The following is a 25,392-nucleotide window of genomic DNA, read 5'->3' on the forward strand; positions in this document are numbered from 1 at the left end:
CTTGGAGAGAGTGAAAAATCAGGTGATGAAGTGAAAAACTGTTTTGAAAGTGAGTGAAGTGGGCAAAAGAAGGAGTCCTCAGCAGGGTGAACGGAATGAAAGATAAAAGCTATGATGTGATCTGAGATGCAACTGAAGCTAGGAAGGAGAGTTTTAAACACTTGTACGTGAATGAAAGGGATCTGTCAAGGAATGGAATAGAAAAATACATAAAATGTTAGTATCCAAGTAAAAATGATGACAATAAAGTCTTAGTTGGCTGCATGTGTACTGCAGTTGGAGAAATATTAAAATGTGATTGGTGCAAAAGCAAAGTCCATTGGGGAAGCCAACAGAAAATCAGAAGCTGCAATCTCTTGAGGTTCCTACTGAACCAGAGTCTGCTGGAACAGCTAGTGTTGAGCAGCATGGTTATGTGATGTCATGCTTCACAACTGCATTCCTTGCAATGGAAATACTGGTCCCAATTACTGTTGTTCAGTGATTTATATGATAATTCGTATAACTGGGACACTGTTTACTAAAGACTTGGAAATGGAGAAATTTTGATATGCAAATGCTGGTGGAAAAATAGTGGGTAGTACGTGGATTGATAGAAAGAATATTTATAGAAAAAAAGTGAAAATGTCTATATACTGTAAAAGTATCCTTCAACCTCCTTTATTATATAGAAATAAAAGCTGGAGAAGTATAACAGTAAGTTGAATGCAGTGGGAATGGAAACTTAAGATGTGCATGTGGTGAGAAATAGGCTCAAGAATGAAGGGATGCTGAGTTAATGTGGGTGGAATACAAAAGTGAGGGACCAGTATGAAAAAAGTAGGTGGAGGTTATTTGGTCATACAAAGAGAAGGAGCAAGCATTGAATTACAGAACAGATTAAGTATCGATTATGTGCCACCAAGGCTTTTTTGACTCCTAATCATATAGATTTTCTCCATGACCATCTATTCTTTTAGGTCTTCCCATAGGGCACCATAACTGATTGTCTTCTTCTGCTTTTTCCTTCTACCATTCTCAGCATTAGAATGACCTAAATCTTCATTTAATGGGTCTGAAGGTAGGATAATTTGAACCAGGTCATTTCTGCTTCTAGCGAAAATTCTGGATTGATTTGTTCAATAATCCATATTTTTTTTACTATCCATAATATTCCCAGGTGTCTTCTCTAACACTAAAGTTCAAATGTCAATACTTTTCCAATCCTGCTTCTTCAAAAATCCAACTTGAGCTTCCAGATAATATCATAGGTAAATAGCTTTGCTTTCACAGTTCTGGTCTTTGTAGGCATAAAGGTATGACATTTGAATACAGGGTAGGTCTTGATTAATACAGATAATGAATCCCACGAAAGGGTAGCATTATTCAAATCTGTACTACAAGCAAGTGATATATCCATGGAAAATATGGTAATTGGTTCCAGCTTGACATAAATAGGCAATGAAAAATTGTAAACATAAATTTTATACATATATGAATAAAATATGAAAGTTAAGGGTAAAAGGAATATATATATTTAATTTAAATTTATGGTTTACAAAGTTACAGTATTGTTATAGAAAGCAAAATAAAATTTAAAACATCAACCATAGAGCCAGGCATTCCATCATCTTATTCCGTAGCCATAGTGTGGCTATGACCACGTTCAGGTTGTTCAATTACATCAATTTTTTGCTCTAATGTAATAATAAGCCTCTTTTTATGAAACTTGTCTGGATTCAGTTTCAATCTGCTAACTAGAGAAGGCTACAGTCTAGTCCAGGCAGGGAGAAATGCGGGAGTTAAGTAGACCTATTGGAAGGATGGGAAAAGGGAAGCAACCTTGGATTGCTTGGTAACAGGATAATATTCTGCTTCACTATCACTCACAGCCTCCGTCCGCAATCAGCTGCATAGCTGGACCTCTCAGAAAATGTTCACCAAACAGCTTGTTTGAGGAGCTTCACATTAAATGGGGCAAGTTGCCAGATTGGAGAGAGCCAACAGCTGTTTGGCAGGCAGAGGGAAAGGGGGCTGCCAAGGTTTTGAGACACTGGACTCGCCGGCCTTATCACTCAGCTCCTTGTTTCAACTGATGCATGCTCCTGTTTAATGTGCTCCATAAAGTGGGCCAGATGACCCGCCTGTCAGAACTGACCACCTCCCCAAGCCTCCTTCCTGTACCTACATCACTGTTGTAATTGGTGGCAGATGGTTTCTGACTGGCTGATGACACTCCTAATGAGGGAGAACAGCAAAACCAACAGCTTTGCTCGACCCTGTCCTTCACATATAAACTCAGGACACACCACCATTTGGTGGCAAGCCAAAACAGAGACAATGGGGAAAGCACATATTATGCCTGTAGTTTCCCCTCAAATCAAGAACAGGTTTGCATTTTTACTCAGCAGCAGAAATAGGCAGGCCCTTGGAGTCTGCTGCATGTACCAGAGGGAGGGGAGAGCTGATTTGCACAATTATCTTGCAGCCCTAAGACTTCTTGCTTCTTCTGGAGAAGGTAATATAGTTCCTCACCTCACACCCATTTTTCCACCCGTAGATCATCCTTTTATGAAACAACTGAAAAATTACTGCTAGGAACACTGCTCTTAAAAACCAGATGGAGGACACCACTAGAATCTTGATTGGAGTGGAGATGTTGCACTACATAAGCATATTTAAGTGAGAGCGATTTCATAAGCCTGTTGACTTCTCTCTCCTCAGTTTAAGGACCACATGAAGTGTCTTTTTATAAGCATTGCAGGCTTGTCTGCCTGCTTGAGTTCTCTCTCTTAAGCACGGGATGTCCAGTCTGGATCCAGAAGAAAATCTATGCCAGTTACGAGTTTGAGAGGTGCTTGTTCTTGGCTCATTACTGGCACTATGGTGTGAGGTTCTCTATGCGGCCCAAAGGACCCAACCCAAGCCTTTGGAGCAATACGGTCTTTTGCTTGATCCTCGTGCTCTCTTCTGTAGGTGCAGTTGAAGCCAGTGAGAAAAGATTGTGTTCCCCTTCTCACTTCCTCTACCTCTAACGTGCCTGTGTTGTGCAGCTGTAATGTAACTAAGATGAACCCCTGGCAGGCTCTTTTGTCTTGCAGGGAGGGGTTGGGGTTCAAACGGAGATGTTTATTTTCAGTCTAAATTCTTCCCTTCCACTCCCCACTCTGTATGATCCAATCACTTTAATGTTGGTTGATTACTTAAAACACCATAGGTTAAAAAAAGTGAGAGATCTGCTTTGCAGACTGGTTGTACTGCAGAGGCTGCCTGCGTACTTAAGGCCATCAAAGAATATTCACGCCATGACTATCTGGGTGGAAGGCTCTTCCTGGCTTTAGGAGAAGCAGCTGCATTTGTTGTTTGGGTGTGGGAACTTAGGCAGTGGTAGAAAGCAATTGGCTGTGACTGCTAGCCTCAAGTATTCCTCCTCTGTTGTGTTCCACAAACCTCCTTAACAACAATTGTGAAACGGGCCCCTGCTTTTGTGGGGCCTTCAGTGTAAAATGCCCCCCCACACCCCCTACGCATGTGTGCACAATCCCCTGCTTCCCCTCCCTTACTTGCACTGCGCCTCACAGCTGGAAAACAGGAAGTGAAAAAATGGGCCTAGTTTTCAGCCTGAAAAGCCCGCAGAAGCCTTCCTGAAGCCTCTGGGAGGCTGAAAAAGGCCTCAAACCGGCCAAAAATCAGCTGTGAGGCACGCACATGCGCAGTAAGGTAAGTTTGCCTGCAGCTTGCGTGCCAGCACAAATGGCTCTGTGTGCCACCTGTGGCACGCGTGCCATAGGTTCGCCATCATGGCCCTATACCATTTCAGATAGGTGGTTGTCCAGTCTTTTCTTAAAAACCTCCAATAATGGGGCATCTACAACATCTGAATGCAAGCTGTTCTACTGGTTACTTGTCCTTACAAGTAACCAGTAGAAATTTCTCTTAATTCCAAGTTGCTTTTCTCCTTGATTAGTTTCCATCCATTGCTTGTCTTGCCTTCTGGTGCTTTGGAAAATAAATTGACCCCCTCTTCTTTGTGGCAGCACCTCAAATACTGGAAAATTACTATTGTGTCACGCCTAATCCTTCTTTCCTTTAGACTGGCCATACCAATTTCTGCAACCATTTTTCATCATACGTTTTTGTCTGTAAGCTTTTAATCATCTTAGTTGCTCTTCTTTGCACTTTTTCTAAAATCTCAACATCTTTTTTATAACATAGTGACCAAAACTGGATGCAGTATTCCAGGTGTGGTCTTAGTAAGGATTTATCAAGCAATACTAATAGTTCACGTGGTTTTGATTATGTTTCTGTTGATACAACCAAAGATTGCATTAGCTTTTTTTGGCTGGTGCCGCACACTGCTGGCTCATGTTTAAGGTCAGTGGATGCCAACAAAGTTTTTGTACCCCAATGTCTTTGGAGGTGTTTGAAGGGGGTTGATGCGTATTCAGGGTGTTAGAGTGACTTATGAATTGTGTCCTTTTGCAATTTGAAAAAGATTTGGCTTTCTTGATTTTGCCTGGTACAGGAGATGGGATGGATGATGACAGAACAAAGGCTTTGATTCTGTCAGTTAAGGCTGTACAGAGATTCAGCCTCCATTTTTTTTTTGTCTAGGCCCACTTACCCAACCGCTTTTATTCTGTATTTTGCTTAGCTCCACCCTTCGTGTGCATTCTTTTTTAACATGGCTTGTGTCTTTTTGAAAACAAGGCATATACAAATGTAGGGAGTATGGCATGAGTTTTGAGATAATACAAGATGGGTGACAATTTATAGATAAGGTAACATATTCTGTGACTTGATTAATTGAATGTCTTTTGAATATTGAAAAGTTTCCAACTTTGGCAGGGCAGCATATAAACCAGCATTTGTCAAATTCAACAACTTTAAGATGGGACAATTTCAAATCCCAGAATTCCTCAGCCAGCCATGTTGTATAGGAATTTGGAGAGTTGAAATCCATCCATCTTAAAATTGCCAAGGTTGAGAAACACTGATTTAGACCGTGTCCCATTAATATGGCTACATCTATGAAAATAAATTGCAGCACAAATGTGTATGTGTATGTAGATATTATAATTTTGTCATATCTTACAGAAACAATATGAAAAGAAATCCTGTTTGGGCTCACTGAAATTAAATTCCAAGTCATGAATGTTATATAATTTCATCTACAAAGACGTTCAGTGGGCAGGAGCCGCGGTAGAAAAGGCTTTTCTTCTGGATTTAAATTTAGATGTGATCTGTGACTTTATTGTTTTGGTAACACTAATTTCCTCTTTGAGTTGTAACTATTTTTCTCCTTCGGTATGCCCATTCAGAATAAAAAGAGTTGACAATGGAAAAGCTTGTGAACCAGATCCACAAAATGATTTGTGATTAAGAATCCTGCTGTACATGATTTTATTACAACACAATTGGGTGACTACAGCAGAGAGAGTCAGATGGGAGTTAAGGCACAAAGCTAGAAACGAGGAGGATTCTAATTCTAATGATTCTAATCATCTGCAGAAAGGCAGCTGAGTGACTTTGAGCTAGTCACTTTCTCTCGGCTCGGAAAGCTGGCAATGGCATACCAGTTCTGAAAATCTTGTCAAGACAACTGCAGGGACTAGTCTAGGCAGTTGAGTGTCAAGACTGATTTGAAGGTGCACACACACATGCACATACACAACACCAAAGTAAACCTTGTAATGCATTTGATGTCAAGGAGTTGTAACTGTGAACCAAATAAATGAGATGGGGAGGAGAGGCGCATGCAGTCTAAAGACTACCTACAACCCAGGTGGGCTTTCCACACACGCATACTCCCTTCACATGGTGAATGAGTGCCTTATTTTCACCATATAAAGGCTCTTCTCTGATGCTATCCTAAAGACAACGTTACCAGCCTGAGGCCAAATCCTTTCTCAGGCACTTGGTAGCTATTTTTAAACTAAATAAGAAATATATTTTCCCAGTCCCCAATAAAATGGACTGCGAACAAGTGATGCTACTGCTCCTTGTGATGAAGTGAAGTCATCAACTTGGTGCCCTCCAAATTGCAATCGCCAAAGTTGCCAGCCAGCATGTCTAGAGGTTGCATTGGCTGGGATTTTCAGGAACTGCAATTTCACCATAACTGGAAGGCATCAATTTAGGTGATTTGCTTTGATATTTTGTAGAACAAATATATGTCTGTATCCTTACATTCATAATTTGTAGCAAACAAATGAATGCTTTCTATAAGGATATCAATGGAGAGATGATGGAACTGTTGAGGTCTTTGTTTGCATGTTGTTTTATAGTACTTTTTTAAACAGTTATGGTATTTAATGATTTTTGTTATCCTTTTCTACTGATGATCAAGTAAAGAACAACAGCTGCAAATCTGTTCTTTTCCACCTTTACTCAGAGGCTGGATTTCAAATTTGTGGTGTCTTTCTAGTATCATGCCTGTAATTACTAAATAATACATTTTATTTTCTAACAGCAGCTAAAATATGAATAATTTCAAAAGCTATTTTGAGCTTTTCTGTAAAGTTTTTGGCTATTAATTTCAAGATGATCTTCTGAAATGCAAAATTTTTAGATCTTCAGTAGTTATGAAGTGATGTGTTTTGGCTTTTTGTTTCACAAACTATTTTATCTGGATTAGAGCATATACCACAATAGGATTTGCTTGGTTTATGGCTTAATTTATGTGCTAACTAATATGATTTATTCAGTAAATTGTAACAATGAAAAGTGTGAATATGGCCTTTTTTCTTCATGTAGCTTTGAGCATCGATTTAATTCATAATTTATTAAGTGTTTATCCTGCAATAAAACAGTCTTTTAAGTGCTATTTGACTTAATTTTGTCTATGTATGTATATTTGAATATTACTGCTTTTTAAAAATTAAGAAAATGGTGCTTTAAGGAAAGCATACATCAATTATCCATTTATGTATCTAAATCTTATCATTAAAGGATGTGGAATAGACAGCAATATTTCCGTTCTAATTCTTAATGCTAAGACAGCCTCTGTCACATTGGTTGTGGAATAGGGTTTGTTAGTGATTTAGGTTAAATTCCAAAAAGGTGCTTCAGAGTACATAGAGGCGTTCTGTTCACATTTTTACACACTTTAAAGGACCTTTTCAGAACTGAATTCAAACTAATGCATTGATCTATTGTGCAACTATTAGTTTCTGTCCAGTTTAAGGAAGTAGATTATATATAACAGTTTCTAGCTCTTTTGTAAAATAAGGTCTAACTACTAAGTATGATTGTGATCCAGGTGTTGCAGAGGAAGCTACTTCTCTTTTCCAATTCCACTAGGTGAGGTAGTAAGGAACTCTATATTTTGAGACCTCTTAGGACAAATGGCAAATGAAAGAGTTTGTAGTTGTATTTACTATTCATGTTCTGATTCCGTAAGAGATATTTTGGAAACATCTTTAGTAATTCATTTATCTTTCAGCTATAATAAGCCTGTGCAAAGAAAAAAATCCTTTTTCTCAACATACACAGTGGGGATGAAAACTTAATATCTATTGGCTGTGGTAAAACAAAAAGCACCACTCAGATAAAGCACAATACATGGGATTTTCGGTATTCTCTATTTTAAAAGTAATGTGTATAAATGCACACTGTATTTTCCTAGGTATATCTAGATGCTGGCTTTGAGGTGGCCTCTGGGTAATGACAGTGGTCCTTTGTCTTCGTCTTCTATATTGCCTCTATGAACATCTAGTGGTATAACACTAGGACAGCTAATGAATGTGAGAGCAGATGCTTGATGTAAGATGAACTGAAGGGCATTAGTAGAAAGTATTGTTTTTCAACCACATCTCTTCCATTGTTTTTAGACGGCAGCTTTTGTCATACCCAGGCAATGCGCTCTTGCCAACTGATCATTACTTTGTAGTTCAATACATGTAAAAGACATCTAGAAGTTGTCTGCCCCACTGAGTAGTCTCTAGATAATATTTCATTTGGGTTTAACTTCATAACCTATTTTTCACAAAGAACTTAGCATTGCATAATATCCCTTTAACAACCCCATGAAGAAATTTGGGTTGGATTATATACACGAATATGAAACATAGACATGCGACAAACTGTAGCTACCTGCCCATTGTGTATAAAGCATGCAGCCTGAACTAGGACAGAGCAAGGCAGAAAATACATTAGATCCTAAAAGTAGATTTATAGACAGAAGCTCAGAAAAGGGTTCCAACTACCAGTTAACAACATCAGTTAAAATAGTGCAGCCTCTCCTATACCACTGATTAGATTGCTAGAGAAAAACACACTCAACAGTGTGATAAAGAACAGGAAAGGAGGTTTTATTTATGAAACTACTTGCAAACATTCTGATCCTAATCACCAATTCCTGGGCAAAGTAATCTTATTGCATGGCCGCTGGTTATGCTGCTTGGAATTTGGGGAATTGTAGATAGTCAACTAGGGATGCTAGGGCTAGATTACTATCAGAATTTTAAACAGTTATTTGACAAGGGTATCAAAAACAAGGCATAACATATTTCTTCTAGTTCTAATACATTGGATGGAGAGGGCATCTATTTCAAAAAGTCCACTGGGTCAGGTAAAGCATTGCTATGATGCAGATGATGCAAATTATATTATTTGCAATATATGATGCTATGCAAATTATGTATGACACAAATGTTGTAAATCTGTGATGACATCAATATGCAGATTATAACATTATGATAGTACCTATATAGAGTTCAGAAAACCAAAGGAGGGAGGGATATATTGATACATTGTTTATATTAGGGTTAATATATTTCAGATATATTATGAATTTCTCCTTATAATGATAATTTAGTAACACCCATAGATAACAGCAACAAAAAGACACTCAGTTAAGTGCTTTTTAAAATAGCTCTAAAACTTGTGACTGTACTGTATTTGTCCTTCAAAAATATTTTGTCAAGAGGATAGTTGATTTGTGCTACCAGTTAAAACTTCAATATGTGGCACATGTTGTATGCATGCTCTTATGCAAAATTTAAAAATAATGGATGGTTGTTAGGGTTGGACCCTGACATTAACCATTTGCTCCTAAATAAGATAATCAGGCCTCCTGTTTGCCACGGAGGAAAAATGATTATTTTATCACTTTTTCAAAAAAGTAGGCTTGAGGAACACTTTAGCAAAAGCATGCCTGTGCTTCTGAATCAGCTCAAGAACTGTGCTGGCAGAGATTGTTAGAATTTGAGGGAGGCTGAGACAGAAGGTTTTATTTCAACTTCATCTTTCCTATTCCTAGGACATTTGTTCAAGAGCCGCATCCAGAAACACCTTTCCCACAATCTTCATCTCAATCTTACCTATGCTGTTTAGCATTTGGTATATTTGTGATTCATTTTCTGACTTCAGCAGGGCTGGGGCTGTGAAAAACAACCTCAAATCTTACAAGTGCCTTTGGACATTTGTCTGGGCCACTTGCCTGCAGTTCCTTTAATCAAGCGCATCCTGAAGTGCAGTTCTGGTTTCAAATCTGAAATGCTGCATAGCTCTAATGCCTGTTGCAGCCAAGGGGAGTCCTAAACAGAGTTACAGGAGAAAGCTGCTTCCTGTTTTCTCCTTCAGTGCAAGAGTCTGATAAAGCATAAATAGCATGGTCTCTCTCTAAACTGAATGTGGCTTAATAAAAAAATAATGGTAGAAGTAATGATTCCTTCAGCAGCTGCTACTGCTGAATAACTTTTGTGGTTCTTATTTACAGACAGTTCCAATAACAAGTAAGAGCAAAGGATAACATAGTTTAAAATATTTGCAGCTTGCAAAGGTGGTAGTGCTTTATAATCTCTAGTTCCTGGATCAGATGAGGGAATTGATTTAGTCAACAAAGAGAGAAGGGTTGCTGGAGTAAGATCTATGGATTTCTTGGTCAAAGTAAAAGGGGTTTTTAAAAAGAGGTTTAATTAGCTCAGTTTATGAACATTAAGAAAACACCATGAAAAGTATGCCTATATAGGAGGGTTAAAGGAGCTGGGACAGGAGTCTCCAACCCAGGTCCATGGACTGCAGCATGCCAGAAACGGGGCCACTCAAAGATGCGAAGTGAAGCCCCATCCATGGGATGCAGGCAGCACATGAAACCAGCCTCCGTCTGCTCTGTGGAAAAACCTCTCTCCATGGAACCGGTTGGGGACCACTGAGCTAGGAGGCCATATACAGCTAACAACATCAGCAGATGCTGCTCTGTTGAGGCCATTGAGTGATGAAACCAATTTGTTGATTTCCCTCATTATTCTTCCATATCAGAGTTTTGCTGTGAAAAGCACTAGTAGGCTTTAACAAGATTCTTGGTTAAATAAGCTATGATAAAATTCCTTTCTCTGAACTAGCGGCGATTCCGGCTCAGTGTTCACATTTCCCTGCCTAAATTGTTTGCGTTTTTAAAACATTTGTAAGTTCTTCAAACAGGTCCTATATTATTAGAAAAACTCAGCATGGAGAAGTAGCTGGTTTGAAAATAAAGAAAAAAAACAAAAATCATAACTAAGAATATGACCAGCAAACAAAGAGAAAACCTGGTTAAGCTATTAGATATTCAAATAGTGCAAAAAATTAAATACCTAGGAATTAATATTTTGGCATGCTGTTCAACAATTAAGGAGGATAATTATGAGAACTTATTGAGAAAAATTAAAACAGATTTAGAAAATTGGAATAATCTTCAACTATCATTAATAGGCAGAATTTCAGCCATTAAAATGAACATACTACCCGAAATTTTATTTTAATTCCAAAATATACCAATTAAATTAGGGATTTTTTTTTAAAGATCTGAATAAAATAACAGTAAATTTTGTGTGGCAGGGTAAAAAACCAAGAATTAAATTAAAACATTTACAAGACGCTAAAGAAAGAGGGGGATTAGGCTTTCCAGATTGGGAACTATATTATCAAGCAGCCGTCTTAAGGATTGGATAAACTTGGAAAATAAAAACTTTTACTTTTAGAAGAGCATGATTTACAACAGGGATGGCATGCTTATCTGTGACCAAGTAGACATATGACACACCAATATTTTTTGAGACATAAAATTCAACAAACCCTAATCTCAATTTGGAATAAAATAAGATTGCAAAACTATATGGAAACTCCAAACTGGCTTTCTCCCTTAGAAGCCATATCATATCCGAACTTTTACAACCAGATATCCTAACAGAAGATTGGAACTTAACCATCAAGGCTTAACATTGGAATGGTAGGCATATCTCCAAGTACAATCCAGATATGAAAGGGATAAAAAAGAATGGGGAATAAATTGTCAAGATACAATATTAGATAAAATATTATTAGGATCAGAGAAGAAAAAATAAAAAAAATGTATAACTATTTACTAGATTATAAAATGTATGAGGAGCAGGTGAAAGAACCAGTTAACTTGGGCCAGAAATTTCAGCTATAACATAAATTTGGATCAATGGCAGAAAATTTGAGATCGGAATAAAAAGATTACATTAGCCACATCCTACAAAGAAAACCTGTTTAAGATGTTTTACAGATGGCATCTCCCACCTACCAGGTTAGCCAAAATGTATAGCTCTCAATCACCTATATGCCGGAAATGCTTGAAAGAACGGGGCACCTAATATCATTTGTGGTAGGAGTGCAAGAAGATACAAGAATTTTGGCACAAAATAGGGCAATGGTGAAGAAGTGTTGGACCTAAAAATAAATTATACACCAGAAATGTGTCAGCTTTGAAATTCAGCTGCCACATTTTTAAAAGAGAGTTGGAGGAGTTGAAAACTTCAAGGTTATTCTGTATGGCGTATTAGGAAATTCCAGTGGAGGTTAATTGGTTCTCGTAATTTATAAAATGTAGAAGTGGGAGAGAAGGGAGGAGAGAAGGTGGATTCTGTGTAACGTGCGAAAAATTTTCACTTTGGGAAATTGCCTTTGACATGCCAGATCTGTTTCTAAACAAATCAATTGGAGAGAAAATGTCTCGGAGTGATTGATATCATGGATACTTTCTGGATGCCTTACATTTATTTCCCATTTTTTTTATTTTTGCAAGGGTTGGCTGATACCCTGAAGTTCTTTTCCCAGAAATGGAGAGAGATCAACAATCAGCCAAAGTTGGAGATTTGCAGGGGGAGTGTGTGGGGGGCCTCCCTCCAGAGCATTAATTGAACCTGCCAGCCCTTGTTTGGAGGAGATGATGGATGCTTTCAGGATGGCAGTTGGAGAAAGAGATTTGGGAGCTATACCAAAGTGTTTCAACTCAAGAAGTTGTTATAACCCAGATGTAACCCAGCTGTCTGAAGAGAAATCTTTCTCTAGCCCCAGGCATATGGCTATTCTGTCAGATTGGAGGGAAGAGAGACAATTGGGGTCAGATTTCTCTCAAGAAGACAACCCCCAGATTATTCCTGGAAGTCCATCAAGGACAGATTTACATCAACAGTTCCAGAATTTAAAGGTGACAGGTTTGGCCTCACAGTCTGTCTGGACGGATGGAAGCTTGAGACCACCCATATTCACTTACCAAGTATCATGAGGAACGAGGAGACTATACAGATGCCAGTTGGTGGAAGCCAGAAAGAAGCATCAACTGACAGAGGTAGGTTGCAGCCCCCCAGGCAGTCCCCTCATTTTCCAGAAGGAATTTTGCCCCCTGCAGAGAGTATCCCTCCAGGGTGGGGATTTTATCCAGGCTGGGGTGGATTCAATGCCAATGGCAGCCAGCACCTAATACAACTGTTAGAGATCGGAAGAATCAAGGAAGACCTCCAGGTAGGGGCTGGTTCACCAAACACAGCTGGGAAAGCCCCCTCTGTGCAGATGGGAGCAGTGGACCACTGGACCGACACCACATCCCCAAGCACCAAACCTGCGAAGACGACCCAATGGTGTGTGATCCCATCATACCTTTTACAGTTAAGGTCAAGTTAGTGGTACCAAATACGGGGGAAGCTGGGGAGTTAGAAGCTGTCATTGATACTGGGTGTTCTAGATGTCTTATCAGACTCCCCATCATTGAACAATTGGGCATAAAGACTAACCTGCTAAAACGCCCAATCAGATTTGAGCAAGTGGATAGAACCTTAATTGGGTGACCCCAGCCACACAAATGACAGAATTGATCAAGATGGAATTAGGGCCCCATCACAAACTCATATGCTTCATAGTGGCCCCCAAGATGTCAGAATCAATCATACTGGGACTTGCTTGGTTAGACAAATGGGCCCCAACGATCAAATGGGAGGATGGATTCAGGAAATTCCTCATTGGACCGGGCCCATTGCCCCCTCTTCCACCTACTACAAAGCCACCAGTCAGCTTGAACCCAGAGCCTGAGCCAGCATCCATGGCATCCCACCTTCTCCCAGATAACCCCCAGGTACCCGACCAATACAAAGACTTGGCTGAAGCATTCAGTGAAGAAGAATGTAATGTTTTACCTTCCCATCGAGCCACTAATTGCGCCACAGAATTAGAGCCCGAGGCGAAATTACCAAAACCAAAGATGTATTCCATGATGCCTGCTGAAATGACCGAATTAAGGAAATACATCGACAGCAATTTGGAACGAGGTTTTATTGAGCATACCAAATCAAGATTAGCTGCCCCCGTATTGTTCAAGGAGAAGAAAGATGGCAGGTTGAGATTGTGTGTTGACTTTAGAGGCGTGAACGCTGTATGCGTCAGAAACATGTATCCTCTCCCTCTTATGAAGGACTTATTGAACCACCTGTCGAAGGGCAAAGTATTCACCAAGCTAGATCTCAGGGAAGCTTACTACCGGGTCCACATCAAAGAGGGAGATGAGTGGAAAACTGCTTTTAACTGCCCTCTGGGTAGCTTCCAATTCAAAGTCATGCCTTTCGGACTTCAGGGGGGTCCTGCAGAGTTTATGCAGCTCATCAATGAGGTGCTGCACCCGCACCTTTACCGGGGAGTCCTTGTGTACCTGAAAGTCATCCTTATCTTCAGCAAAACCATGGAAGAACATGTTCAATTGGTCCGACAGGTTCTAGAAAAACTTCTAGCCGGAAAATTATATGTGAAACTCTCAAAATGTGAATTCCACAAGGAGTCGCTGGACTACTTAAACTACCGAATATCCAACCTGGGGATTGAAATAGACCCCAGAAAGGTGAAAGTGGTGCTGGACTGGCAACCCCTCAGAACCCGAAAACAACTTCAAAGTTTCTTGAGGTTTGCCAACTTCTATAGACAATTCACTCAATCCTTTACTGAAGTTGCCCTCCCGCTGACAAAGCTATTAAAAACAGGCCCGTCACCCACCAAACCAAAGCCAAATCAACCCCTGGCTTGGACTATGGACTGTCAGAAAGCTTTCAAGACTTTAAAATGCCTCTTTGCAGCTGAGCCCATCCTCCAGCACCCAGATGCGACCAAGCCTTTTATTGTCCAAACAGATGCAAGTGATGTAGCGGTGGCAGCTGTTTTGCTGCAAAAGGCCTCTCAAGGCCGACTGGTGCCTTGCGCTTATGTGTCCAAAAAGCTGACAGACACAGAGCAAAGGTAGGCGGTCTGGGAGAAAGAAGCATTCACTGTACGATCGGCTTTGTCGACTTGGAGGCATTTTCTAGAAGGGGTGCCAGAGACCTTTGAGGTATGGACTGATCCTAAGAACCTCGAGGCTCTAAAGACCCCTAGGAGATTATTGCCCAAAAACAGACCCAAGCGATTCAATTTCAAGATTAAATATATCCTCGGAGGGAAAAACGTACTGGCGGACACTCTGTCCAGGAAACCTCAGTTTGACAGCCACCGAGAGGAAATAGTGCAAGCCTTAATTTCAGATGCTCAATCGGCAGGCCAAGTGACCACTTGCGCCCAAGCCAACCACAACCCCAAACACCTGGAAGCTGACTGCAGAATTGAAAACGGCCCTATTGACTGATCCTTGGTTCCGGGACCATCAAACCAAGTTGACAATGAATTATGGACTAGCTGGGAAAGGGACTAAGCTTTATGTACCCACAACCTAAGACTACTGGTACTAAAGCATAGCCATGACTCCCGGCTGGGAGGCCACTTCGGATTCCTAAAAACCCTACATTTACTGAGAAGACAGTTCTGGTGGCCAAAAATGAAACCTGATGTCGAGGAATATGTAAAAAGTTGCTCAATTTGTGCCACAATGAAACACCGAACTGGAAAACCCCCTGGCCTCCTGCAACAAGTCGCTGAACCAACCCAACCTTGGGAAGAGATTGCAATGGACTTTATTGTTGAATTACCTAAGAGTGAAGGGAATAAGATCATTTGGACTAAAATTATTCTCTAAGCAGGCCCATTTTATAGCCTGCAAAGGATTTCCCATCTGCAAAAAAACTTGCAAAGCTGTTCGTGAAACATATCTATAGACTACATGGAGTACCTTGTAGAATAATGTCAGACAGAGGGGTACAATTTACCGCAAAATTTTCAAAACCTCAAATAAATGATTCTAAAGTCACTTTGGAAAGTATTAATCTGGCAGCAACTCTTTGCTAAGATTGCTATGGTGAATTCCTGAAAGTTGCTGCTGTTGAGAGGAGTGGAAGATAGGTGTCCTATGTGTTATATTGTGCTATATTTGTGCTTATCTGAGAGTTGGTACAGGGATGAGCATTAGGAATGTTGATGTAATTAGGTCTAGATTTAATCTAATAAAGGTCTCCTTAGGCTATTAAGTAAAAGGGAGTCATTAAAATCATTGGACACAGAATAGTTATGCCTGTTGTGTAAATTTATACTCGAGCTTTTGAAATGGAAAACATCATAGCAAATACTAAAAATACAGTTCATTGTCTCTATGATGGGAGGTTTTAACTGATTGCATTATATCATTCATTCACCTAGAATGGTTCTGGGAAAACAAAGCTCTCTACTGCCATGAAGCTTATATATCAGTACTGGCTAACCTTTTAGGGCTCCTGTGCCAAAAACTGTGCACGTGTTAGTACGCACGCACTCACGTGCCAGCACCCAGAATGCAATGCACACCCATGTCCTCTGCGCATGCACACACAATCCTCCCCCGCCACTTTCTTACCTGCACTGCACTTCACCGCTGATTTTTCGGCTGGTTTCAGGCCTTTTTTGGCCTCCCAGAGGCTTAGAAAAAGTTCTAGATCTTCAGATTATGTCACAGATGTTGAGAGCATTCACACAACATATTTACCTAATGAACACTTATCATCCTGTTTTTTTTTTAATAAAAGTTTTATTTAAGTTTTCACAAAACATACAAATACAAATAAAATATCTTTTTTTGAGAACAGCGTGGCCCCGGGTTATCACTTCTCCATACAGACATGAACTCAATACATATTTATCTTATATATTCTAATCCATATCTTATAACTATTTTCACAATTTTTTCAATAGCTTTTCCCTTTCTTTACTTCCTATAGCCTTATTTTAGATTATTTCATTCCTTTCTTAATTCAATTACATATCTTTTTCTAATTTTTAAAATCTTTCTAATCAATGTTTTTATACTTTCGTCTGTCCTGTTTCCAATTTCATATTATCTTTTCTCATAAAACAAATTTTCCCCTGTAATTACTAGACTGGAGTGTATCTTTGTATCTTTTTTCAAATCTTATTTAAAAATTTAAGTTACATCCTTATAGTATATTTCATATTTTATTTGTTACTGTCTTTAAATAAAAAACCAAACAATAGTTATTAACAGTAGTCAATAAAGTTATTATTATTATTCAAGTTCACCTTATCAACTGATAAAAATCTTCCATATTTCTTTTCAGTTTTTTTTAAACATTCTTTTTAAATCATTGAAAGCCTTACTCTCTTTACAAATATTCAATAGAACACATCAATAGAATTTTTTTCTATCACTTTAATCATCTAACATATTATATAACAGTGTTATCCCATGCACCTTCGCAGAATCCTTTCAAGTTAAATTTTAACCATTGTCTCTGTACAGGTCTTTTAAATAGGTTTATATCTTTAATTCTTGTATGCTTTGTAGCTTCTTTTCCTTTCCCTCTTCCCTCTCTTCTTCTCCCTCACCTTTTTATTCCCTTTTCTATCTGATTCTCCCTTCTGCTTCTTCCTGATATTATGATTACTTTTCAAATTACTCTTTTTTTGGGTTGTTGCTTCAGTACTTAAATTTTTAACTTCCTTTCCCCCCTTTCCCCTTTTTACCCTGCTTAAAATTGCTTGGTCATTGAAGATGGCTTCTTCGTTCTCCCGCCCTTCTTGTTCTGCCAGCGTTTCTTGTTGTTTTTCATAGTTCAAGATCTCCATTTCTCAAAATTGAAATATGAAGCCAAAAGATCCTCTTCCGTCTTGTGCTTCTTCTTTTTGTTCTTTAAGTCTCATTTTTAACTCTTAAAGAAGTGATGCCATTTTAAAAAAAATTTAAACAACCCCCAATTGATTTTATTGTATTTCATTAGGATCCTCCATCCAAAGTTCCAGGAATCATCCAATAATCCAAAACTTTTTCTTGCTTCTTTTCTCACTTTCTCTTTCCAGGGGCTTTGTTCTCCTGTAACAAAGTTTCAGCTACAATGTATCATTTGCAAGCCTTGTTAAAATTCCACTATCAATTTTTTTTAAAGTTCCAGGTGGTCTCCTCCATTTTCCAGTTTCCACCCTCTTTTTTCCTTTTTCCCCTCCACTTTCTTTCTTTCTTGTTTTTTTTTTTTGAAGAAAGTTTTTAAATTATCCAAGAATCCTTTCCCTTTGACACTTTATTTTCAGCTAGAAATAGCCTATTAATGTCAAAGTGGATTAGTATCAATGTCTTATTCGAATCTCTTCTTAATGTTCCAAGTCAGTTAAAACTGTCGATGTTAGAGGAAAAAAAGCCAATTCCATTTCCTTTCCCTTTCTCAGGTTAAAATCTTTTTTTAGGAATGGTATTAGTCTTTAAAATTCAGGTTCCAGGTACCTTAAATAGATGTTCTCCATTCAACCCGGTCAGTCAAACTTTCTCCTTTAAACTTCCTCCTGCACAATCTGGTCCGGTCGGGTTCTTCGAGGTGGCCATTTCTGACCACTGCTGCAATGGGAAAGGGAGTAATGGCCAGCTGAGGAGGAGATGCGGCTCTCCTCAACTCTGCTGACAGCTCCCCCTTCTTCACCACCTCTACGGGGTGGCTTCAGCCACGAATCTGGGTGGCTTGAGGTTCTCCAGTGGCAAGCACAGTCCAAAACTGCGGATGATCGCGATTTTGGTCCATCACCGAAGCCCAAACCGGAAGTCCCATCATCCTGGTTTTTTTAATTTGTTCAGTAACTTTTTGGGTCTCATGGGCTCCATTTCCTTATAAAATACCTCAAAAACCAAGAAGGCAAATGGTACCCAAAATACACAAAAGTAGGAGATGCCAGAGTATATTATATCTCCATCTGAGGAGTAAAGAGGAATTAACTTGTTTGGAAATGGATGCTGTACAAGACTGGGAGTTAAAACAACAGAATCTACAAGAAGCCACTATTAACTTTAATATATATAGTATAATCTGAAGTCAAATCTGGGTTTGGGTGATATACTAAGCCAAACCATAATAGTGTCAGTGCAATTGTTATTTTAATTATATTTCTAACAGTAGTTCATCCAGTTGGTCAGTGTGCTTCTTGCAGATAGATCCATTATGTTGAGAAGTGCCTCGTTTTGGACAGTGAGATAATGTCTGTGCAATCTGAAGCAATTTATGGGAGGAAGCTCTCTTGCATTTCATGAATCTTACTTCTAAGTCATTATGCATCAGAATGTATTATTATTGAAATTGTCACTGGATGAATTTACAGACTAACATTCATATCTATTGCATTATGCCAAATAGAATCTTAAAAGAGTGAAAAACTTACCTACTAAAATGTTGAGAACACTGCAAAATTGAAAATGCTGTTCCTGGCTAAAGAGATTAATATGTTATCTGTATATTTCCACTGTGTATTCACCAATCATTTCCAGTCTGTATGAACAGTCTTTTCCATATGTGTTTTTATGTTGCTTAGATTAGCACCTCTTGCAGCCTAAGTCGTTCAGTGATTATTTCATCTGTACTCATCCTTTTTCTATTCAAAAGCCTATTATGTCATTTTCTAATGGAGTCAGCTCCTGAACATATTCTTGCTACAAATGTTTCTGTCCTTGTAGAACAGGGGTGTCAAACTCGATTTCATTGAGGACTGCATCAGGGGTGTGTTTAACCTCGGGGGCCCTTGAGTTTGACATCCCTGTTCTAGAATGACATTTGTAAAGCAATCAGTTAGTAGTGCCTGTCAAACACCTTTATCCTCCTTTGCCTTTTGTAGATCTCTTCAATACCTGCACTTCCATTTTCCTACTATAACTGTAAATTTTCCTGTGACTTACCTGATCTTTTAAAAGCATCTTTCCTTGTTTTTCATTATGTTGTAACATTCTTAAAAGATTTTTTGTCCTTTCTTACTTGATAGTTTGGCTGTCATATTTTCTTGTACATCGGTTTTATCCTATTAGTTTTCCTTTCTATCAGGATAGCTTATTCTGAAAGCCATTGTCATTTATTTTTTATTTTTATGGACTTCATTTTTTCTTTTTCTAATTCTTATCATGTGGCTAATCTGAATTTGATCTCATCTGTCCAATGGGTTTCCCTGTGGAATTTGTGAAAAAGTGCTAAAAATAAACATTTTTTTCCGGTAAAACTCTACAACTAACCATTGCAATTATCCAATCCAAATCTTCTGGTAATTCCATCTTTCAAACATTCACCTTTCCTTCCAATCACCCATTACTTACCCTTTCTGGGCTTTGAATTGAGAATCTTCAATGTTTTCCATATAATTTATATATAACTAACATGACAAATTATTTCAGTTATTCCATTATAAAGTGGGACAGATCCATAACAATATCCTGGTCATAGTATTACTGCTATTCCAGTTCTTAATGTGGTTTTATGCCATAAATCATTTCTCAAGTAACTCTATCTGCTTATACCATCCAAGTTCTCTTATTCTTAAACATCAAATTTAGAATAGTTTATTTTATTTTGGCAATTTTAGGTTTTCCTTGGTTCAGAATCATAACAGATTGGGGAAGGCCTGTGCAATATATATAAATGCTTCTCATATTTCATCTCCAATTGTACTGGTCCTCATAAAATGTGGATATGCTCTTTCAATATGAAGGCTTCAATTTGGCCACATCAGCTTTTAGATATAACTATGAAAGTTCAACATTCCCCAATAAACTAATTTTCGAAGTTTACAGGGAAGGATGACTTGACTAGGAGCTCATAGTCTTGCCAGCATCATTCTCAATGAAGATACTGGGCCCTCCCAAAATTGTAGATTTTAACATATAGTCAAATTTTAATATTTGCAGAAGTTGGTTGAAGATGGCCCTCCTGTTTGGATGATAAGCAGCTACCATCCTACCCCTCATGTCTTTGAGTATTTAAATTGAAAATTCTCCAAGCACTGCAACAAATATTTGAAAATTATAGACATCCTCCAGAAATAAAATTAAGTCTACAAAATATAATCCAGTTCTCCAACATGTGGTGGTTCCATCTACCCTTCCACTTCAAAAGTTTTTCTCCTAAAGGAAAAAGAGCATTGCCTGCCTTTGTTAATCCAAAGTGCTGTAATAATACTTTATAAAATCAGAGCCTTGCTCATAATTGAGATTGTGGCACATTTTTTTGCTTATTTCTCTCCCTTGTTTTCATTGGATGGGTATTCAGAAATTGAAAATATACAAGATTCCCCTTAGAAGCAACTATGGTTCTAAAGACCAGAATCCTACAGCACAAATAATAATGGCAATAGCACTTAGACTTATATATTTATATACTGCCCCACATTGATTTACAAATTAATTAAAACACTTAAAAAAAAAAAAGAATAGCGTCAGTGCTTCAGAGGGCATTGGTTATTATAATCCAAAAGTTATACTTTAACTTTTTAAAGTACCTCAGTCTGTGACATTGCACATTGTTTTGGAGACCTATCCGTAACAGCACAGAACTACAAGAACTACTACTACTACTCGCAATGCCAGATGTACACTTTTCAGGTTTTGAATTTGCTTATCAAAGCTACCCCTAGTGAAGGAGTCACTGAAGCAAACTATTACCTCTTTGCCTTAAAGAGGAAAAAAATCACTTCATCTCTACGTGACAAAGTGCCTTGTTAAGACATAACAAAGCCATTTCTCGTAGCTCAAGTAAATTATTAGAAAAACAGTGTCCTCTTTTCAAAGCTGTCAGATTAATTAACATCACATACATTTCTGGGTTTTTTTCTCACTTCCTCTTCAAATCAGATGAAAAAAACCTGATTTTATACGGTGAAATCAGCATTTTAAAAAATCTTTTACATTTGCAACAATCTTTTAAAATAAGAGATTTGGTGTAGTGAATCTGAAGACACTCAATTTTTCTAATGTGTATATGTCACTATTTAGACCAGGGACAGTATGACAATAAATGTGGTTTTATGCAAGACTTACTACAATATTCTTGGTTAATTGTTGACATGAAATATGTGATAAGAATTTCTTGCTCATCAGAAAAATTGTTTTGGATATTAAATTATCAATCCTTAATGGAAGTCAAACGGTAGTGTTTAAATACTAACGTTGTTCCTAGAAGTTGAACTTAAATCTTGTCTACTTTGTAGACATTAGCATTTAGGGAGGTGACCAACATATCTGATCAGTATTATACAGATGAATAATCTATTAAAAACTGAATGTCACAAAAACATTCTTATTCAGTCACAGAAAATAATTTGATTAATAGAGGAAATTGTCAAGTATGCTCTGCTATTAATAGGTAAAGTCTAGCAAAGCTCATTAGTGCTTTGTGTGATTTTGTGTTTTCAATTCTTCCAAAATTCTTGATATGCAGGCAGACCTGTAATATGTGATGTTTGGTCAACTGAATTTGATCATGGTTTGCTTTTCTTGCTTCCTTTGCTGTGAAGAAAAATTTTCATTTTATAAATTTCATTTTTGTCTGTAGTTGCACTTACAAAATCCAAACATTTTAATGAGATACTTTAATGAGATACTTGATTCTTGTGACAGAATTATTGGTTCCACCTCTTCTTCCATAGGAGCAATCCAAGGCTTTGCTGATGATAGAGCAAGCTGAGACTTATTCTGAACTTACAAGAAACATTGATATGGATCCTGCCTCTTAGGCCAAAGATGGGATCAGTGCAGACAAGTCTAAATGGTTATTTGTCTCCTCTTGACTGTGTGTGTGTGTGTGTGTGTGTGTGTGTGTGTCTGGGGAGTTACTAGAGTGGAAGTACTATAACATGACTGTTGATAACTGACACAACTGGAGGCAACACAAATCCTTTTGATACCAAGACAGAAAAGCAAAATATTTCTTTTGCTGATAAAAATATAATAAAATAGGTAGCTTGTCATCCCCCCACCTCCCCGTTTGGTAAGGGGGTAGTTTTCTAAACTAGAGAATGGTTTACCTCACATAATAGTAAGGATAGCTCTGGTCAATGTTTTCCTTCCCCCTTTCTACGAACTTGGGAAGAGAATGTGTTATAATAAATGGGAGAACTCCTACTGGTAGACAGATATAATGTATATGCCTAGCTTTGTAAGGCTGTTAAGGATTCTGGAAAACCCACTGTTCTCTTAAAGCTTATTTAATTATAAGGAAATAAAGGGAAATTAAACCGTACATTATAATTCCTTGGATATTTTCTTAAAATGAAGAGACATACAGTATGTTTGCCTGGAATTTTTAAAAAATTAGCTTTAGGAATGTCCAAATGCTGTTCAGTTTGGTTAGGTAGAAGCATTTCTAAACCACTCAGAATGTGGGAAAGCACTGTGGAGTGGTTGGTATTTAAGTGCTATTTCAATCTCTAGCTTATTTGCTTGCTGTTTCTTAAGTGGCAGATGACTTTGTCTCAGTGATTTGGACAAGATGACTAGCAAAGTGAAGTCACAATTGGCTTTTCTCCCCTCCTTTTTATTTATTTATATTCTGCTTTTATTATTTTTACAAACATCCCAAGGCTGCTGACATATCCAATTCATCTTCCCCCTCCTATGTTCCCCTGTGAAATGGGTTGGGCTGAGAGAGACTGATTTGCCCAAAGTCACTCAGCTAGTTTTTATGTTCCAAGGTGGGACTTGAACTCACGGTTTGAACTTTAATCATTAAAGCCACTGTGAAGCTTTTAAAGAGCAGGCATTTTTAGTTTTCCAAGAGTATTTTTGGTTAAAGAGATGGATAAAAAATGCTTTATGCTTTTGAATCAGCAATGCAGGAGGAGTAAAGTTGTCTTATGAACCACAAATACGATCATCCTTGATCAGTTCCTCCCTTTCCCCAGGTTATTTGAAAAAATAACCAGCAGGTGTGCCTGTATTGGCATATCTGGTTTGTCCTGATGGATGTCTTGAAATAATAAGTTAAAGTACTTTAGTGAAGTTTCAGAAATAGGCTATTATTGAAAGAGCTATAAATGGAGGCATCTTCTCCACAAAATAGGACTTATTAAATAAGTTGCATTGCCATGTTTTTATTTATTTAAAACTTTCCCTCTTTACCATGCATTTACAATGTATAATTCGGGTTATGCATTTATAATATATTTTCTAAAGTGACGATGGGATTATAATAAGTTTTGATTATGTCCAAGGCTAGAGAGAAAGAAACGTATTAATGATGTAATTTATCTCATTGAGCTGCACCGCACCAACCGCCTGTATATACACTTACTTATCATTCAGTACCATTTCACATTGCAACATGCTAAAATAACACGGGGGGGGGGGCAACAATTATTTCGCCCGGAGAGGAAAACAAGAGTTCATGCTCGAGATATACGAATTTTTCCCGCCTCCCCCTGCAGGTATCAGCAATATTTACTTGCTCGGGTCCTTTTGCGCGGGTGCCTTAGAATCCCCAGCCGTGTTACACAGCTCCTGCGAGGTCCGTCCCGCTGACCGCACCTCGGTTATGGTTGCCATGACATCGCCCTGCTAACACCCCCTCGGTAGGCTTTGGCTTCGCAGCTGCCGCGTGCAGCTCACCCGGACGCGGCCAAGCACGACTGCGCGAGAGGGCCGCGGGCTTTGGCTAATTGTAGCGCCGGCCCCGGTCACGTGTTGTAGCGCTCGGGGCCGCGCCTCTACCCCTCCTCCCCAGTTGGGCCAAGCCAGGCTCGGGCGCGCGCACTGAGGTCCGAATGTTGTGAGTAAAATGCGCCGTTCGTTACACCCCGGCGGCGCAGGCGGTTCTTAAAGGACCAGAGACCTGGGGTCGCCGGCGCCTCCTTGGACCTCCCCGGCTCTGGGGGCAACTCGGAGGAGGCTGGAGCTCTGTGCGAGCGCGAAGGAAAACAAAGAAGCAACCGGAAACAGCCGTGGGGGGCGCGGGCACGGGGCTGGGAGCCGGCGCCCAGGAACCACGGCAAGAAGGAGGGCTTATGTGGGGTGTAGCTGCACCCAGAGAAGGCAGGCAGGCAGGTAGGTCGGAGCGAAGAGGGCTCTCGTCGCCTGCATTCACAGCTGCGAGCAGGAGATGCGCGGGGAGGGAGGGAAGGAGGGAGGGGCGCGCCGCTTGGACTGCGAAGCTTAACGGTCATCCGGATGGTTAAGGCCCTTTCAAGCCATCATGAAAAGCGCGTTTTCAAAATGCAATTTGGGTGGTGCTAAAAATGCAACTCGGTTTCTGCTAAAGAAGGTTATGGGTGATGCTGCTGGGGGAGGGTCAAGTGGGCCGGCACTGCAAACTGCGGCTTCCCGACAACAAAAATGCAGTCCGGGGCATTTCCTCCTCCTCCTCCTCCTCCTCGATTGTCGCTTGCACCTGCAGCTCGTTGACAGCTTAACAGAGACCGTTTATCATGTCTTCTCCTTTCTTTTGCAAAATGGGCCGCTTCTGAGTTTTTCTACCCTAGAAAACCCCTCTCGTCGAGAACCTGGTCTCCTTCCTGTTCGCTTTAGCTAAGGGTGAGGCGGCTGCAGCCCCAGAAAGGGACTGAAAAAGGGGGTGGGGGGGAAGGGCTGAGGAGGGGGTATAAAGGAGGATCCGGCTGGTGGGTTTGTTCAGCGCGCGGTCAGGGAAGGGGGCAGCTTCCTGCTTGACTGACACGTGCTGCTGCTGCCTTTCTGCTGTTGTTGACGCCTTTGTCTTGGAGCGCGAAGGAGGCTCATCCCTTCCCGCGGGGCTCGAGGCTCGGCTAGCGAGGGTTGGGCGAGAGCCGCCCTCTTCTGCTTTTCTCTGGCTGGCGTTTCCGTTTTGGCTGGGCAGGCCGGAGGACGAGGCGGTCTCCGCTCTCTTTGTTATTGCTTTTGTTTCGCGCGGAGCACGTGGCCTGTGATCTCGCGGTTCTTAAAGTTACAGACCCCCCAACCCTGCTGGCTTCAACAATCCATTTTGACGCCTTGGGTCCATTCTCTTGGCCTTTGGGAGCAAAGGA

At 39.5% G+C, this 25,392-nt stretch overlaps 1 protein-coding gene across 2 annotated transcripts in view; it reads left to right on the forward strand.

The window, feature by feature from the left end:
• Positions 1 to 25,392, forward strand: part of RNF44 (ring finger protein 44) — a 77,746-nt gene that overhangs the window by 25,067 nt on the left and 27,287 nt on the right. Inside the window, exon 1 of one of the 2 annotated variants that reach the window (XM_087924197.1) lies at positions 24,304 to 24,436. The exons of the other annotated variant lie outside the window; for it this stretch is intronic. The gene's annotated coding sequence lies outside the window, so the exon portion shown is untranslated. Of the gene's footprint in view, positions 1 to 24,303; positions 24,437 to 25,392 lie in introns of those variants that run through there. 2 annotated transcript variants of the gene reach the window in all.

This window comes from Pseudonaja textilis, chromosome 2 (genome assembly GCF_049901715.1).
Source record: "Pseudonaja textilis isolate UNSWEBS1 chromosome 2, rPseTex1.2, whole genome shotgun sequence".
NCBI lineage: Eukaryota > Metazoa > Chordata > Lepidosauria > Squamata > Elapidae > Pseudonaja > Pseudonaja textilis.